Here is a 15,606-nt window from a genome sequence, read left to right as displayed (position 1 = left end):
TCTATAAGGCCTTGAGAATAGAAATGTGAGAGATTTTTGAAATCATATTTAGAGGCCAGTGCCGCTGCTCAATAGGCTAATCCTCCGCCTGCAGCACCGGCACACCGGGTTCTAGTCCCGATCATGGCACCGGTTTCTGTCCTGGTTGCCTCTCTTCCAGGCCAGCTCTCTGCTGTAGACAGGGAGTGCAGTGGAGGAGGGCCCAAGTGCTTGGGCCCTGCACCCTATGGGAGACCAGGAGAAGCACCTGGCTCCTGCCATCAGATCAGTGCGGTGTGCCAGCCGCAGCACGCCAGCCACGGCGGCCATTGGAGGGTGAACCAATGGCAAAAAGGAAGACCTTTCTCTCTGTCTCTCTCTCACTGTCCACTCTGCCTGTCAATAAATAAATAAATAAATAAATAAATAAATATCATATTTAGGGGCTGGTGTTGTGGTATAGTGAGTAAAACCACTGCCTGCATGGGTGCCAGTTCAAGTCCTGGCTGCTCCACTTCTGATCCAGCTCTCTACCATGGCCTGGGAAAGCAGTAGAAGATGGCCCAAGTGCTTTGGCACCTGCTACTCATGTGGGAGACCTGGAGGAAGCTCCTGGCTTCAGATCAGCTCAGCTCCACTCATTGTGGCCATTTGAGGAGTGAACCAGTGGATAGAAGACTTGTCTCTCTCTGTCTGCCTCTGCTTCTATGTAATTCTGCCTTTTGAATAATTAAAGAAATATTTTTTAAAAATCATATTTATTTATTTGAAAAACAAAGACTGGAGCCAGCATTGTGGCATAACGGATAAAGCAGTCACCTGTAATGCCAGCATCCTGTACAGCCATCAGTTCAAGGTTGAGTTCTACCTGCTCCACTTCCAATCCAGCACTTTGGGAAAGGATGGGAAGGTGGCCCAAGTGCTTGAGCTGCTGCCACCCATGTGGGAGACCTGGATGAAGTTCCTGGTTGCTGGCTTTGGCCTAGCCCAATCTTAGCTATTATGGCCACTTGGGGAGTGAACCAGCAGATGGAAGCTTCTCTCTCTCTCTCTCTCTCTCTCTCTGCCTTTCAAATAAATAAGTCTTTTTTTAAAAGTGACTATTCTGTTGCTTTCTATGTTGAATTAAGGAATTTAGATAATTTCAATTTTTTTAAAGAGTTGACCTTCTCTTTCCACCCAACAAAGATTTAATTAAAAAGAAAAGTGACCCAGAGAGTGACAGAAAGAGAGGTCTTTTATCTGCTGGTTCATTTCCCAAATGGCTGCAAAGGCTGGGGCTGGGCCATCCTGAATCCAAGAGCCAGGAAATCCATCCAGGTCTCCCATTTGGGTGGAAGGGACTCAAGTACTTGAACCATCATCTGCTGCTTCCCAGGCACATTGACAGGGAACTGGATAGGGAGCTGAACATATGAGACCAGAAGTGACGCGCTGATCTGGGATGCAAACCTCCCAAGGGGCAGCTTAGCCTCTGTGCCACAACACCTGCCCCGGATCACTTCCGTGTCCTGTGGCTATCGAGATGCTGGATTCAGGTCTGTCATGTTGAGATTTCCACTGCTTTGACGTCTCATTCCCCTCTTCTGTTGTTTTCTTCCTTCTTTTGAATTAATTAAATAGAATTAATAATTCCATTTCATCTCCTCGATTGGCATGTTAGCCATCTCGCTGTTCTGGTTTTTAATGTTAACTTTGTATCCATATTGTTTATGTTTAACCCAGGTAATATTATCCCTTGCATATAAAAACCTTAGAAAGGCATTATTTCCATGTTTCCTTTCTCAGTCTTGGTGCTGCTGCCATACATTTTACTTCTGCGTATGTTGTCAGTTCCACAGTGTGTTCCTCTTTAAGTAGGCGCTGATCTTTGTAAAGTGACCTCCTACAGGGACTTAATAATAAAATCTCCTGCACTTACCATGTGGTGACCAGGTTGCTCCCTCTGGAAGGGGGCTTCCACGGGTGCCACGGCCCTGCTCCACGGGTGCCACGGCCCCACTCGAGGATGTATTTGCTTTTCTGCTTCTTGTCATCCAGGGCTGCGGCTGCTGAGCTCTTCCGGCTTCACAGGGATTGGAGGAAATCCTCATCTCACAGGTACGTCGGAATGGTCTTGTCTCTGGGCATAAAGTGCTCAACTGGTTTTACTTTTCAGAACCTGAAAAACCTTGCTCCACTTCTTCTCCCTGGGGTTGTTTCCAGGGGCAACTGTTCTAATGCTGCACTTTGCTCACTACGCACGATGTGTCTTTCTGATAGACTTTTGAGGTTTTTTTTTTTTTAAGATTTTTTAATTTATTTATTTGAGTGGTAGAGTTACAGACAGTGAGAGGGAGAGACAGAGAGAAAGGTCTTCCTTCATTGGTTCACTCTCCAAATGGCTGCAACGGCCAGAGCTGTGCCTATCCGAAGCCAGGAGCTTCTTCCCAGTCTCCCATGTAGGTGCAGGGGCCCAAGGACTTGGGCCATCTTCTACTGCTTTCCCAGGCCATAGCAGAGAGCTGGATTGGAAGAGGAGCAGCTGGACTAGAACCGGCACCCATATGGGATGCTGGCACCATAGGCGGAGGATTAATCTACTCCACCATGGCGCCGGCCCCGACTTTTGAGGTTTTTTTCTTTTTGCTACTGGTTTTGAACAGCTCAGTGAAGATAGGCTTTATTGCACTTTTCTTTGTGTTTAGGGAGTTGTTGACCTTCTTGGATCTGGGGGTATATAGTTTTTATCAAACTTAGAAAAGACAAGAGCCTTCTTCCTTCCTTCTTTCCGGGTACTGCCTCCCCATCAGCAAGTCTCATCACCCGTCTATCAGGCTACCTGAGGCTGTTCCCCAGCTCCCCGCTAATCTGTTGTGTTTTCCTGGAGTGGAGCAAAGAACGCGTGACAGGAGAGAGCTTTGAGTGTTGAGGTCAGTCTTCTGTGTTCTTACATAAAATATCTTAGGCTGGCGTTGGAATAGACATCCTGCCTTGAAGCTCAGCCCCAAACAAAACCAAGACCAAACCTCCTACTGGAAGTGTGGGCTGCAGATTGCATTGAAAATCACTTCCTCTCCTTGGTAATGGACTCCCCTCTGAGTCAAGAAGGGGTGAGTGGAGACGGGTTCATAGACACGGTCTCCAAGGTTGCTTTCTGCTCTACGCATGCATTACTTCAGGAGTCAACGTCCTTTTAGTAGCACCGGGAAGCTGTTGTTCTGGAGCAATTGGGGAGCCTGGCACAGGGATACCCAGGCCCTCCCTTTCTGCTGGGCCTTCAGGGAACTCTCCATGTCCACCAGTGCTGGGCAGCTTGCAGCTGGCGAGCCTGGCCCGTGCTCCGAGGCGAGCAAGCGCTTTGGAGGAGGGTGGCCCTATTGTCTCTAAGGTTTCTTTGGCCACAAAGGCCTTGCTGAAGCCTCCACATCCCTGGAACAAAACTGGGGCTAGAACTTTCATGAAAGAACAAGGCTTGCTCTGTGTGGCGGCAGCAGCTGAAACCTTAGCAGCGGTGGCTGGACAGCAGCCCCGCCACTGACTTATTCTGGCAACAAAGACGGCCCCCTTTAGGGTGAACCTTTCACTTCCTCTGAGTTCTTTGACAAAGCGCTAGAGACTGGGAAGGTCAAAGAGCTGAGAGGTGTTGGGGGGCGGGGACGCTGCTGACTGGGAGTAGTGAGCTGGCTTCAGATGCCCTTGCAATAAAGGAGTTTGTGCAGCTGTTTATGGAAGGGTTGCATTTGAGCCAGGGGCAGGTGACACTGCTGGTTTTCAATATCCAGTCGGGGTCCGGCACTGTAGCAAAGCAGGTAAAGCCACTGCATGCAGTGCTGGCATCCCATATGGCGCTGGTTCGAGTCCCAGCTGCTCTACTTCCGATACAGCTCTCTGCTATGGCCTGGGAAAGCAGTGGAAGATGACCCAAGTCCTTGGGCCATTGCACACGCATGGGAGACCTGGAAGAAGCTCCTGGATTCTAGCTTTAAATCAACCCAGCTTTGACCGTTGTGGCCATTTAGGAGTGAACCAGTGAATGGACGACCTCTCTCTTTGTCTCCACCTCTCTCTGTAACTCTTTCAAATGAATAAAATAAGTCTTTAAAAAAATAATATCCAATCAGACTCATAAATAAGCCATAATGGGAAGTGAGCTTCGCTCCAAAGGCCACGCCCTTCTATAGAATTTCTACAAGTGCTGTCTCCCACTCGAGGGCTCGAGGATCCTGGAAGTCTCCTGGGTTTGCAGAGAGAAGAATCTTGCTTCATTCATGTATTCAACAAGACTCAAAACCGCAGAGTGCGGGCAAGGTGTGGAGGCAGACATGGGTCCCACGGGGTCCCCCTCTCCAGGAGTGCAGTCTCGTGATGTGGGTCCATCCTGTTCGGTTGCGTGGCCTTGGGAAAGTGACTGAACTATTTTGGAGCTTCGGTTCCTCCCTCTGAAGGGTAGGATTAGAGCCGGGTGCTCCAGGGGCAGTGGGACCTGGTGAGGTGGTGGGTATCAGACCACGGCAACATCCTGCAGATTCGGCGAGGATGACAGTGAGCCAAGCGCAGCGCAGGAAACCAGGCTGCACCTGCCTTAGGTGGGGAGCAGCTGAGCCAAGCAGGAACCTCCAAGAGCTGCAGCCTCCTGCGATAAGGGACGATCCAGGGCGAGCGTTCCCAGCACTAAGCTTCCTCCCACACAGGAAGCCTCGCTCTCACTAGGATTTTGTTTGTTGAAGGATGCTGTATACATTTGATGCACTCCCTCTGATTCACTGCATACATTTGTTAGCCCCTTCCATGGGCCAGAATCCGGAGTGTGGTGCTGCTACAACCTCTCCCTGCGGAGCGTGCAATCCAGTGTGGGAAGTCCATGTCGGGCAACTAAAATGCCTGTCCTAACGGGGACGCCCTGGCACTGGAGACAGGGCAGCTGCTGCAGCCATGGTGTCCATGGGACTCATCCCTCCCAGGCTGACATTTGCAGAGGTCCTTCTGCTGTGTGGGGTGGGGTGGGAGTGGGGGGAGGACCAGCAGGGTGGATGGAAGCAGAGAGCAGAATTGTGAGGGGCTGTGTATTTTGGAGCGTTCCCTGCTGTCCTTCTTTTTGTCTGATCTCTCTCTCTCTCTTTCTCTCCACTAATTGAAGCCGAGACCTATTTGACATCAAACTCCTGAGTGAAGATACTCTGCTTTTAAATTCAGTGCTCTTAATTTGATCATAATCTGAAAATTTGAGATTTTTGAAAAACAGAAAATGCTAGATGACTTCAAATACACGTGACTCTTCATGGATCTTTAATAAAAAAGAAAAAAACTCCTTGCTCCTGGTATAAAGCAACTTAGCACTCACAATGAACTTTCTGTGGCCACCAAAAAAGGCAAGTGAAGCCAGCAGCCAGCCTCTTCTGCATTCTTTTTCTATTTTCATTTAAAATGTTGGAGTCCCTATGAGAAACAGTGACTTGATCAGCTCTTGTCCTGACTGTTGATGTACAATGTAATACTTTATCCATTTTAGTATTTTTTTGCTCTAGTACTATTGGTTGAACTCTGTAATTAACACACAATTATTCTTAGATGTTTAAATTTTAACTGAAAAGTGATCCCTGTTAGGAATTTGGAAAACATTATGCTGAGTGAAATAAGCCAGTCCCAAAGGGACAAATATCATATGTTCTCCCTGATCAGTGACAACTAACCGAGCACCAAAAAGGAAACCTGTTAAAGTGAAATGAACACTATGAGAAATGGTGACTTGATCAGCCCTTGCCCTGACTGTTGATGAACAACTTAATACATTATCCCTCTTAGTTTTTTGTTTGTTCTACTTAATACTTTTGGTTGAATACTGTAATCAATCCACAGTTATTCTTAAGTGTTGAAACTTAACTGAAAAGTGATCACTGTTAAATATAAGAGTGGGAATAAGAGAGGGAAGAGATGTGCAATTTGGGACATGCTCAAGCTGACTTGCCCCAAATGGTAGAGTTAGAAACATACCAGGGAATTCTAATTCAATCCCATCAAGGTGGCATGTACCAATGCCATCTCACTAGTCCAAGTGATCAATTTCTGTTCACAATTGATCATAATGACAGGACTAAGAGCCAAAGGGAGCACATAAATAAGACTAGTGTCTGCAAATACTAACTGATAGAATAAAAAAGGGAGAGAATGATCCAACATGGGAAGCGAGATACACAGCAGACTCATAGAATGGCAGATGTCCTAAACAGCACTCTGGCCTCAGAATCAGCCCTTAAGGCATGCGGATCTGGCTGAAAAGCCCATGAGAGTATTTCAGGCATGGAAAGCCAAGACACTCTGGCAAAAAAATAAAATAAAAAATGACCTAAATGAAAGATCTCCACGAGTGAGACCCCAGTGGAAAGAACAGGTCATCAAAGAAGGAGGTACCTTTCTCTGAAAGGAGGAGAGAACTTCCACTCTGACTATGACGTTGTCTAAATATGATCAGAGTTGGTGAACTCAAAAGGCTTCCATAGCCTTGGCAACTCATGACAAGAGCTTAGGGTGATTACTGATGCCATAAACAAGAGTGTCAAATTGTTAAGTCAACAACAGGAGTCACTGTGCACTTACTCCTCATGTAGGATCTCTGTCCTTAGTGTGCTGTACATTGTGATTTAATGCTATAACTAGTACTCAAACAGTATTGTTCACTTTGTGTTTCTATGTGGGTGCAAACTGTTGAAATCTTTACTTAATATATGCTAAATTGATCTTCTGTATATAAAGATAATTGAAAATGATTCTTGATGTGAATGGAAGGGGAGAGGGAGCGGGAAAGGGGAGGGTTGCGGGTGGGAGGGAAGTTATTTTGGGGGAGCCATTGTAATCCATAAGCTGTACTTTGGAAATTTATATTCATTGAATAAAAGCTAAAAAAAAAATGTTGGCATCGCCTGTGATACTTGTCCATGCCCGTGGGGCACAGTGCGATACTTCATGCACATGCGAAGCAGTCATACTGGGCAGCCATATCTGGTGGTGTATTGGTACCTGTGAGCCCATCTCCTCCACCGTCCCACACCGCGGTCACCACCATTCTCACTGCAGACCCACTGTTCTTCAACTGGCACTTCTGAGAGAAAATGGAGGGAGCGTGTCTTTCTGTGTCTGCCTGATTTCAGCTGACGTAGCGATCTCCAGCTCCACCAGTTCAGCTGCAACTATCAGTTGCAGTATTCCATTGTGTGTATTTGCCACTTTGTTTTATCCAATCATCAGTCGATGGATACCTCCATGTCGTGGTGATTGTGAATGGAGCTACCATGAACATGGGAGCCAGGTATCTCTCTCATTTGCTGACTTCACTTCCTTATGATATATGCCAGAAGTGGGCTAGCTGGGTCATCTGCTGGATCTATTTTTAGTGTTTCAAGGCTCCTCCATACTGTTCTCATCTGTGTTCTTTTTTTTTTAATGTTTATTTATTTGAAAGGTAGAGACACAGAGAGAAAAGGAAAGGGAGAGAGAGAGAAAGGGAGAGAGAGAGAGAAAGAGAGATATCTTCCATCTTCTGGTTCACTCCCTAAATAGCTGCAACAGCCAGGGCTGGGCCAGGCCGAAGTCAGGAGCCAGGAGCTTTTTCTGGGTCTCCTATATGGGTGCAGGGGCCTAAGGACTTGGGCCATCCTCCGCTGCTTTCCCAGGCCATTAGCAGAGAGCTGAATCAGAAGTGGAGCAGCCGGAACATGAACCGGTGCCCTTAAGGGATGCTGGCACTGCAGGAGGTGGCTTAACTTTCTACGCAATAGCGCCAGCCCCCAACGACATTCTTTGTGGACAGTTTTCTCAGCTAGACCCTGAGCCTCTAGGAATACAACGCAGCCCTGGGGAAGTCCTTGTGGCTCAGAGTTGCTGGAAGGAGGGATATGTGATGAGCAGAGTCGCTCTGTCCTTGAGGGGCCCTGGCGGGAGCAGTGAAAACCTCACTGCGCACACCCACGTGGCTGATGCAGAGCGTGGGGAGGGGGGGCACTCTAGGGGGCTTCTTTGCCTCTCTCCCCTTTCTCTTCTGCTTTGTACCCTTTTCCTCCTTAAGGAATGGAATAAAAAGACACCATGTGTCTGTCTGCTACAGCCTGGAGACTTTCTGAGCGTTCTCTATGTGGTGTTTTTTGAAAAAAGACAAAACCTCCAAACAAAACACTGTTGTATTAACACAAAAGTCCGACTCCACGGTTGAAATCTCCCTTTCCATTCCCAGAAACGGGCTTCCTAAATGAACCCTGGCTCCTCTGAGCAGACAATGGGGTCTCCAGGGAGCCGCTTGTGATCAGACCAGAGAGCGTGGACCCGGCAGGTTAGCAGTCTGTATGCGTGGGGGAGGGGTTTTCTACCCTCAGCCTGTGTCTCCTGTGATCAAATGTGATGCCAAATGCCCAGCACTCAAGGCAAGGGGACGTTCACGTCACCAGAACCCCCTGTCACTCCCTGTGTGCTTGCCTTGTCTGCATCCCACAGGACGGTGCCCCTGGCACTGGGCACACAAACGCATTTCATTGAGCGAATCTGTAAGGAGGTAATGCAGGATTGCATGTGCAGCTTCTCATGTGCTTCTAGAAGTTTCTAAAGATCGCTAGGGGCTGGTGTGTGGCACAGCGGTTTAAGATTCCACCTGTGAGCTGCTCAAGTCTCGGCTGTTCCACTTCCAATCCAGCTCCCTGCTAGTGCTCCTGGGAAAGCAGTGGAGGACGGCCTGAGTGCTTGGACCCTGCCATCCATGTCAGAGACTCAGGTGGAATTCCAGGATCCTGGCTTCAGCCTGGCCCAGCCCTGGCCATTGAACAATCTGGGGAGTAAGCCAATGCATTGAAGATCTTTCTTTCCTCTCTCTCTCTCTAATTCTTCCTTTCAAATATATAAATAAATTTAAGATATACTCTCAAGGATCAAAAAGGATCAAATACATAAATAAATGCCTTTTTAAAAAAATTTATTTTAAAAGAAGGCACCCTTTGGCTGCTGGATTTGGAAGAAGGTAGAATCTGGCATCAGGACCCGACATGGGCACTTTCAGACCTGGCGTGGGCTCTGGGTTTGCTCAAGGCCAAAGTGTTGGCTGGACCCCAGGAAAGGGGTGGGAGCAGTAACCTAAATTACTACATCAACCAAGTAACGGACTGCAGCTACACTGGGAACACAAGGGCTCCTCTTGAAACTATCGCAGAAAAATGGCATTTTCTTGTTTCTGGTGCTGGGGTACTTTTTTAAGGAGGGGCTTCTGTCTCCGATAAAATCTCAGGTTGTGTCTGCCTGGAGCTGCAGCAGCTGGGGACACAGGAGGGTGAGGCACAGGAGGAACACGAGAGTCTTGCAGTCCTTGGTTCCGCAGACGCAGAAAGGAGGGTCCTGGAAGAAGCCCTGCTTTGAAGGAAAGCTCTTAGGGAGGAGGGGTTTATCTTGCGACAGACGCCCTTCCCTACTGCTTGCTCCGAGCTTGTCCTCACAAAGTTTAGGGCAGCAGGCAGCTGTGCTCCCTGTTCGTAGGCCTTCCCCGGCCTGGGGCTATGTGAGACTCACCCCAGAGGCGACTCAGGTCCCACTCCGCCTCCAAACCAGTCTAGGTGGAAGACGACGATGTCTTCATGGATGCTTCCCCGGCCCAAGCCCAGCCACCACTCCCACAAGCCTTCTGCGCCGCACCTGCCAGCATAATCCAGGGGCGGAGGCTGCAGAGTGGAGTCTGAGTAGTTGGGAGTCCAAGCCAGCGGTGCAAATGTAGGGACAATAGCAAGTGGCTTGTAGGTGTCTCTCAGTTTTCTCTAAATGATGCTGCCCCATGAGGCTGCTGTGTCAGTGGTCCGTGACTGCACCTCCTTTTCCCGGTTGCACCCCTGCCTTCTCCCAAGCTCCCGTGTGACCTCCGTGTGAGCATGGCCAGCCCAGGCTGGGCCGGCCCACCACTCCATCTGCTGATCACTCCTTGCAGCAGAGCTACGTTACAGAGCTCTGCTAAGGCTTGGGCACAGCATCTGGTTCACAGTCATCAGGAACACATTTGCTTTACTCTTTTTTTTTAAGATTTTTATTTATTTACTTGACAGGTAGAGTTACAGACAGTGAGAGAGAGAGATGGAGAGAAAGGTCTTCCTTCTGTTGGTTCACTCCTCAGATGGCCCCAATGGCTGGAGCTGTGCCGATCCAAAGCCAGGAGCCAGGAGCTTCCTCCTGGTCTCCCACGTGGGTGCAGGGGCCCAAGCACTTGGGCCATCCTTCACTGCACTCCTGGGCCACAGCAGAGAGCTGGACTGGAAGAGGAGCAACCGGGGCTAGGACAAGTGCCCATATGGGATGCCGGCACCGCAGGTGGGGGATTAACCCAGTGCGCCACAGTGCCAGTCCCATGCTTTACTCTTTTTTAAAAATATTTATTTATTTGAGAGGCAGAGTTATGGAAATGGGGGGGTGGAGACAGAAAGGGAAGTCTTCCATCTGCTGCTTCACTCTCCAAATGGCCTCAATGGCCAGAACTGGGGTGATCTGAAGCCTGGAGCCTGGAGCTTCTTCTAGGTCACCCATATGGGTGCAGGGGCCCAAGCATTGGGCATCTTCCACTGCTTTCCCAGGCCAATGGCAGGGAGCTGGATTGGAAGTAGAGTAGCCGGGTCTCGAACTGGCGCCCGTATGGGATGTCAGCACTGCAGTTGGAGGCTTAACCTACTATGCCACATGCTGGCTCCCTTTGCTTTACTCTTAACCATCAGACCCCCAGAGCCAGCCTGGGCAACCAGGGCTTGCACAGGATGCACAAGCCTCACAGTTATATTTGCTGCTGCTTCCGTGGGCCTCCCACAGTTTCCTGTTCTATTGAGCTTTTCTTCACCTTCCTCCTCTTAACCTAAGACTTCTCTTCTCCCAGGGTACTGGGCTGATGGATGTTTGAAGAGGGACTAGGAAACTACTTCAGGGCTGGTGGGCCAGATGGAGCATCCCAGGAGGGGTTGGGAGATCTGGTGTAAGCCCACTGATGTCCCTGTGGAGCTGTGATGCCTTAGGGAGGATGCTTCCCCCTCCCCTGCCTCAGTTTTGTCACCTGTAAAATGGAGACCCAAGTGGGTTGATGGTAAGGTGGAATAGAATAATGACTGTGGCGGAGTCTGTGCAGTCACATGGCTTAGATCTGCAGATTTCGGTTGGCTCACAGACACTTCTCTGGCAGAAGTGATGCTGACAGACAAGGTGGCCGTTCTCTTCATGCTAATGAAGTGGTTACATGATCCTGTGCCAGATCTCCCCAGGTATCGCAGTTGCAGAGACAAAATCAGATCCCTCTGTGGCTGGGGAGAGAGCCGGTGCACTGGACCCGTCTGGGCCATCATCCGAAGATAACAAGAGGCCCTAGATCAGGCTCTTGGGGTGTCCTGAAAGAGAGGGGTACTTGAGATTGCCCTGATTTGCATGCATGAGGTTTTGTATACAAGATGCTCTGCCAGCTCTCTAGAATTTGGGGGACTCTTAATGACAGACTCGAGAACCCCCATCAATTCTGGATCCCGAGCTCATGTTTGAAAAGGATCTAAATGTGTTTCCTTTGGTCAGGCTCTGGGATTGACCCTGTCTGTGAATGGATTGGCAGGCAGCTGGCTGATCTAATCACCAAGAACCTCCCCACCCACGTCCTCCCCAGGTACCCGCCAGCCTGCCCTGCTGCCAAAAACACCACAGCTGGAGGGAAGCTCCTCTATTTCCCTCTGGAAGCCACTCAGCCAGAGAAAGAGAGACCATGGAGAAGCCTTGGGGTTAAGCAAGGAAAACCTATTTTTGTAAAATTGTATGTGCTGTTCTGCAGCTTGATCTCCATTTACTCCGCCCTGGATACCTTACGTTTCAGTATCTTTGTGCTTCCCACATCTAATTTTGGATTGCTACCTAAAGAAACAAGGACCACCAGAAATCAGAGCTGCCCGGCGATAGGATAGCAGCCTGGAAGAAGGGAGTTTTCCATCCCTAGCAGTGGCCAACCAAACACGAGCCACATGTTCCTCTCGGTGAGGATTTCTGCATTGGGTGAGCGGGTTATAGAAACAGTAATCACCTGACACTTAGCGAACAATTGCTACGTCCAAAGCACCACTACCAATCCTTTCCATGGGTTATTTCATGGGAAGTAGGCATCGTCACCATTAGCAAGGGTGAGAGAGAGGAGGCGTGGCAAAGTTAAGAGGCATGCTCAAGGTGGCGGAGCTAGTAAGAGGCAGAGACTGGGTGCCAGCCTGGGGGGTGCCTCCAGGGCCTGGCGTGCAACATCAGTGCTACAGCACTTGGCCTGCAAGCAATCATCCTCCAAGCAACTCCAAGGCCCAGGATTCCCCACTCTGCCAAGCGTTGCTGCCATTGGCCCTGGTGGGTTGGTACCTTCCCCTGCTCACCCAGAGAGTGAGGCCAACAAAGGCGCATGTCTTAGAGGGGTGGTAGGCTCCCCTGGAGGAAGGAGTTGGTAGGACTATTTCTCTGGGGTGTGGTTAGCCTAGGAGAGGCAGGGGACTGGGCTTGGGGTGTATCCTCCACCTGATGCCCAGGGCCTTGTCCCAGGGACAACAGGGACCCCATGGGCTTTCCCAGTTCCCTAGGGAATACAGCCAGCCCTTGGGAATTTTGACCGATTCTCTACTGGTCTGTGTGTACATGACCCAGCCTCAGGGCTGGAAGGAGATGAAACCGCCGGGCTTGGCCTGTCCCATCGCAGCAGCTAACTGCTGAGAGCTGGCTCCTCCTTGCAGAACGCCTTCAGCAGTGCGGCAGGAATCGATCCCTGCTGAGGGCATTTCTTCACAAAGGTTCCCAGGTTTCTGTTACAGAAAGGTAGGAAGAGCAGAAAACAAATGCCTGGGCACCAATTCTCAGGCTAGTACTAAAGTTATTTATTTATTTGAAAGGCAGAGTTACAGAGAGAGAGAAAGGCAGAGACAGATCTTCCATCGACTGGTTCACTCCCCAAATATCTGCCATGCCCAGAGCTGGGCCGATCCCAAGCCAGGAGCTTCTTCTGGGTCTCCCAAGTGGGTGCAGGGGACCAAGCATTGGGGTCATCCTCTGCTGCTTTCCCAGGAGCATAAACAGGGAACTGGATGGGAAGTGGAACATCTAGGATTTAAATTGGCAGCCATATGGGATGCCGACACTGCAGACAGCGGCTTTACCCTCTGTGCCACAGCACCAGCCCAATAGCAAAGTTCTATTAGCTACTGTTTACTGAGTCCCTACTGAAAGCTAAGGTGTTGAGAAAATGTGACTCTTATTGCTGCTTTTGGCTCTGCTGTCACTCACATGGGGTAACCCACGTGGAACATCTGTGTCAGTGCTGGGCTCCACACACAGCCCAGCAGTGCAGTGGGCAGCCAGCTGTGTCACCTCCTGGCTCTTCCACTTTTTAAAGAAAGATTTATTTTATTTATTTGAAATGCAGAGTTACAGAGAGAGAGAGAGAGAGAGAGAGAGAGAGGAAGAAAGAGGCAGAGATATATCTTGCATCCGCTGGTTCACTCCCCAAATGGCCAGGGCTGGTCCAGACTGAAGCGTCTTCCAGGTCTTTCATGTGGGTGCAGGGGCCCAAGGACCTGAGCCATCCTCCACTGCTTTCCCAAGCCATACAGAGAGCTGGATTTGAAGTGGAGCAGCCAGGACTCAAACGGGTGTCTAAAGAGGAGGCGGGCATCGCAGGTGGCTGCTTCACTTTCTGACAGGGTGACCCTGGGCACTTTGCCAACCCTTCCTGGGCTGCTGTTTTCTATCTGTAAAGGGAGGCTAGGAATGCTTTGCTGTTCAGAGAATAAATGAATTAAGGCATGTGAAGCATAGCATAGGATCTGGCACATCATGTGTTGTTAGCAATCATTTACTGGGTCAGTATTATTATTAGCCCCATTTTATAGATGAAAAAAGTAAGGCAGAAAGAGGACCAGAAAGTAGCTCAAAATGATACAGCTAATAAAAGAGCCAGCATTTAAACCCAGGGATTTCTGCCTCCAAACCCTCAGTCTTTCTCCTCAACGAAGAGGCCTCCAGGAAAGCCCAGCGCCTACCATATAGATCCTGTCGTTACATTGTTTCCAGTCATTGAGCTCATCCTCAAATGTCAGATCCTCCCACTTGTATAAGAAGGGGCTGCTCAGATGCAGAAGTGGCTTAAATGGACCACAAGGTCAAGGGCCTTTGACAAGGAATTCAAATAAATCATCTTCCAGAGATGATGTGGGTGGGGGCAAATATGAACGGAAAAGTGGCGTGGCTTGTGGAAGACGCCGCTGGGCATCACTGTCTCTCCTGGGCTTCGCCAGTACCCACTCTGGGATCAATTTCCTTGTTGGGCAGGTTGAGACTCAATGCACTTTAAGAGGCTTTTGGATTCAATGACCTTTTTCATTCATTCATTCATTCATTCATTCAACACATTTTATTGACCCCTGCTGTGTGCCAGGAAACACAACAGCAAACAACCACGGTTGTGGCCCTCGCCCGCGCAGAGTCAGGGAGGAGAGAGAGGCAGAGCGTCAGGACCAAGAGCGTACAGCATCTGGAGAGCACCGGGCACAGCACCCCGCCGAAGGGCCCTGACCCGGCTCGGAGGCCAGGCCGGTTTTCCCAGAAGCAGGCACATCTCTGCTGAGAAGCGAAGGTCAGGTCGGCAGGCGTGGGAACGTTTTTGCCCCACGGAGGGCGTTGCAGGCTTGTGCACAGGGTTCCCGGAAGAAGCGAGCAGGGCTTGACGGTAGGCGGGCAGGGCTCTGAGTCAGGCCAGGCGGTTTTACTTTATCTTCAGGTGGTTCAGGAGAGGCCCCGAGGGTTTTCGGAGGACTTGCAACGTAGCAGGGTGACTCGGGTTCCCTGGCGGAGAGCCCAGCAGAGGCGCAGGCGGGGAAGTGGGCAGGGCTGGAAGGCAGCGGCTGGCACAGGCTCTGCAGGAGGAGGATGCCCTGGCGCAGGGTGCAGGCTTCAGAGGAGGAGGCGGAGTGGCGGGGCTGGGCCCCTGGCGGCCCTGCCTCCCCTCTCTGTGCCCCTGCTCCAGCCTCAGCCTCTGGTCGGTCCAGCTGCCAGCGAGGTAACCTGTCTCTGAGCTCCACTGCCTTACTGTGTTCAGGGGGCGCCCTTCCGTTTCCGCCACCCCCACCCTGCTCTCCCTCTGGGACCCACTCTGCAGCCAGCCTCCTTTCAACACCCGCTTTCCGTAGCAAGAGGCAGCAGGAAGCACCACGCATGCCTGAGACTCGGGGGTGGGGTTGGGGGCAGAGAGCAATTACCGGCCTTCCCGGCTTCGCCTGTGCGCTTGGCAGGAATGCGTCTTTCCTGGGTGTCAATACGAGCGCGGGGTCATTTTTCAGCGTTTGCCAATGGCTGTAATTGCACAGGCCCGAGAGGCCCTCCAGAGAATCCCCGCCGATCCCCATTCTCTCCTCCCGGGCAGGGCTGCACAGATGCACCCCAGGTCATGGATCATGTTTTTCACATAACCCGTTAATTACTAAATAAAACAACCCAGCTTTCAACCTGATTAGCCCAGATGAATGGCTAGCAGCGGGTTTCACGCGCCTGCACAATTTATCACCGAAAAGAACTGTGTCTTTAATGATTTAGCTACCTGCCCTGGCAGGGCCTGCTCCGGGCCGCGCACCTCGGCAAGCAGTTAAT

The 15,606-nt window shown here is 50.3% G+C and overlaps 1 long non-coding RNA gene across 1 annotated transcript; it reads left to right on the top strand.

The window, feature by feature from the left end:
• The first annotated feature begins 368 nt into the window (after positions 1–368).
• On the top strand, positions 369–6,162 carry LOC138849315 (uncharacterized). Its single transcript, XR_011387992.1, has 2 exons — positions 369–2,079; positions 5,099–6,162. It is a non-coding gene; the product is annotated as an uncharacterized lncRNA (long non-coding RNA).
• Positions 6,163–15,606: the final 9,444 nt, after the last annotated feature.

Source organism: Oryctolagus cuniculus, chromosome 4 (genome assembly GCF_964237555.1).
Source record: "Oryctolagus cuniculus chromosome 4, mOryCun1.1, whole genome shotgun sequence".
NCBI lineage: Eukaryota > Metazoa > Chordata > Mammalia > Lagomorpha > Leporidae > Oryctolagus > Oryctolagus cuniculus.
The sequence above is the reverse complement of the archived record's forward strand: the minus strand, read 5'-3'. Positions and strand labels throughout refer to the sequence as shown.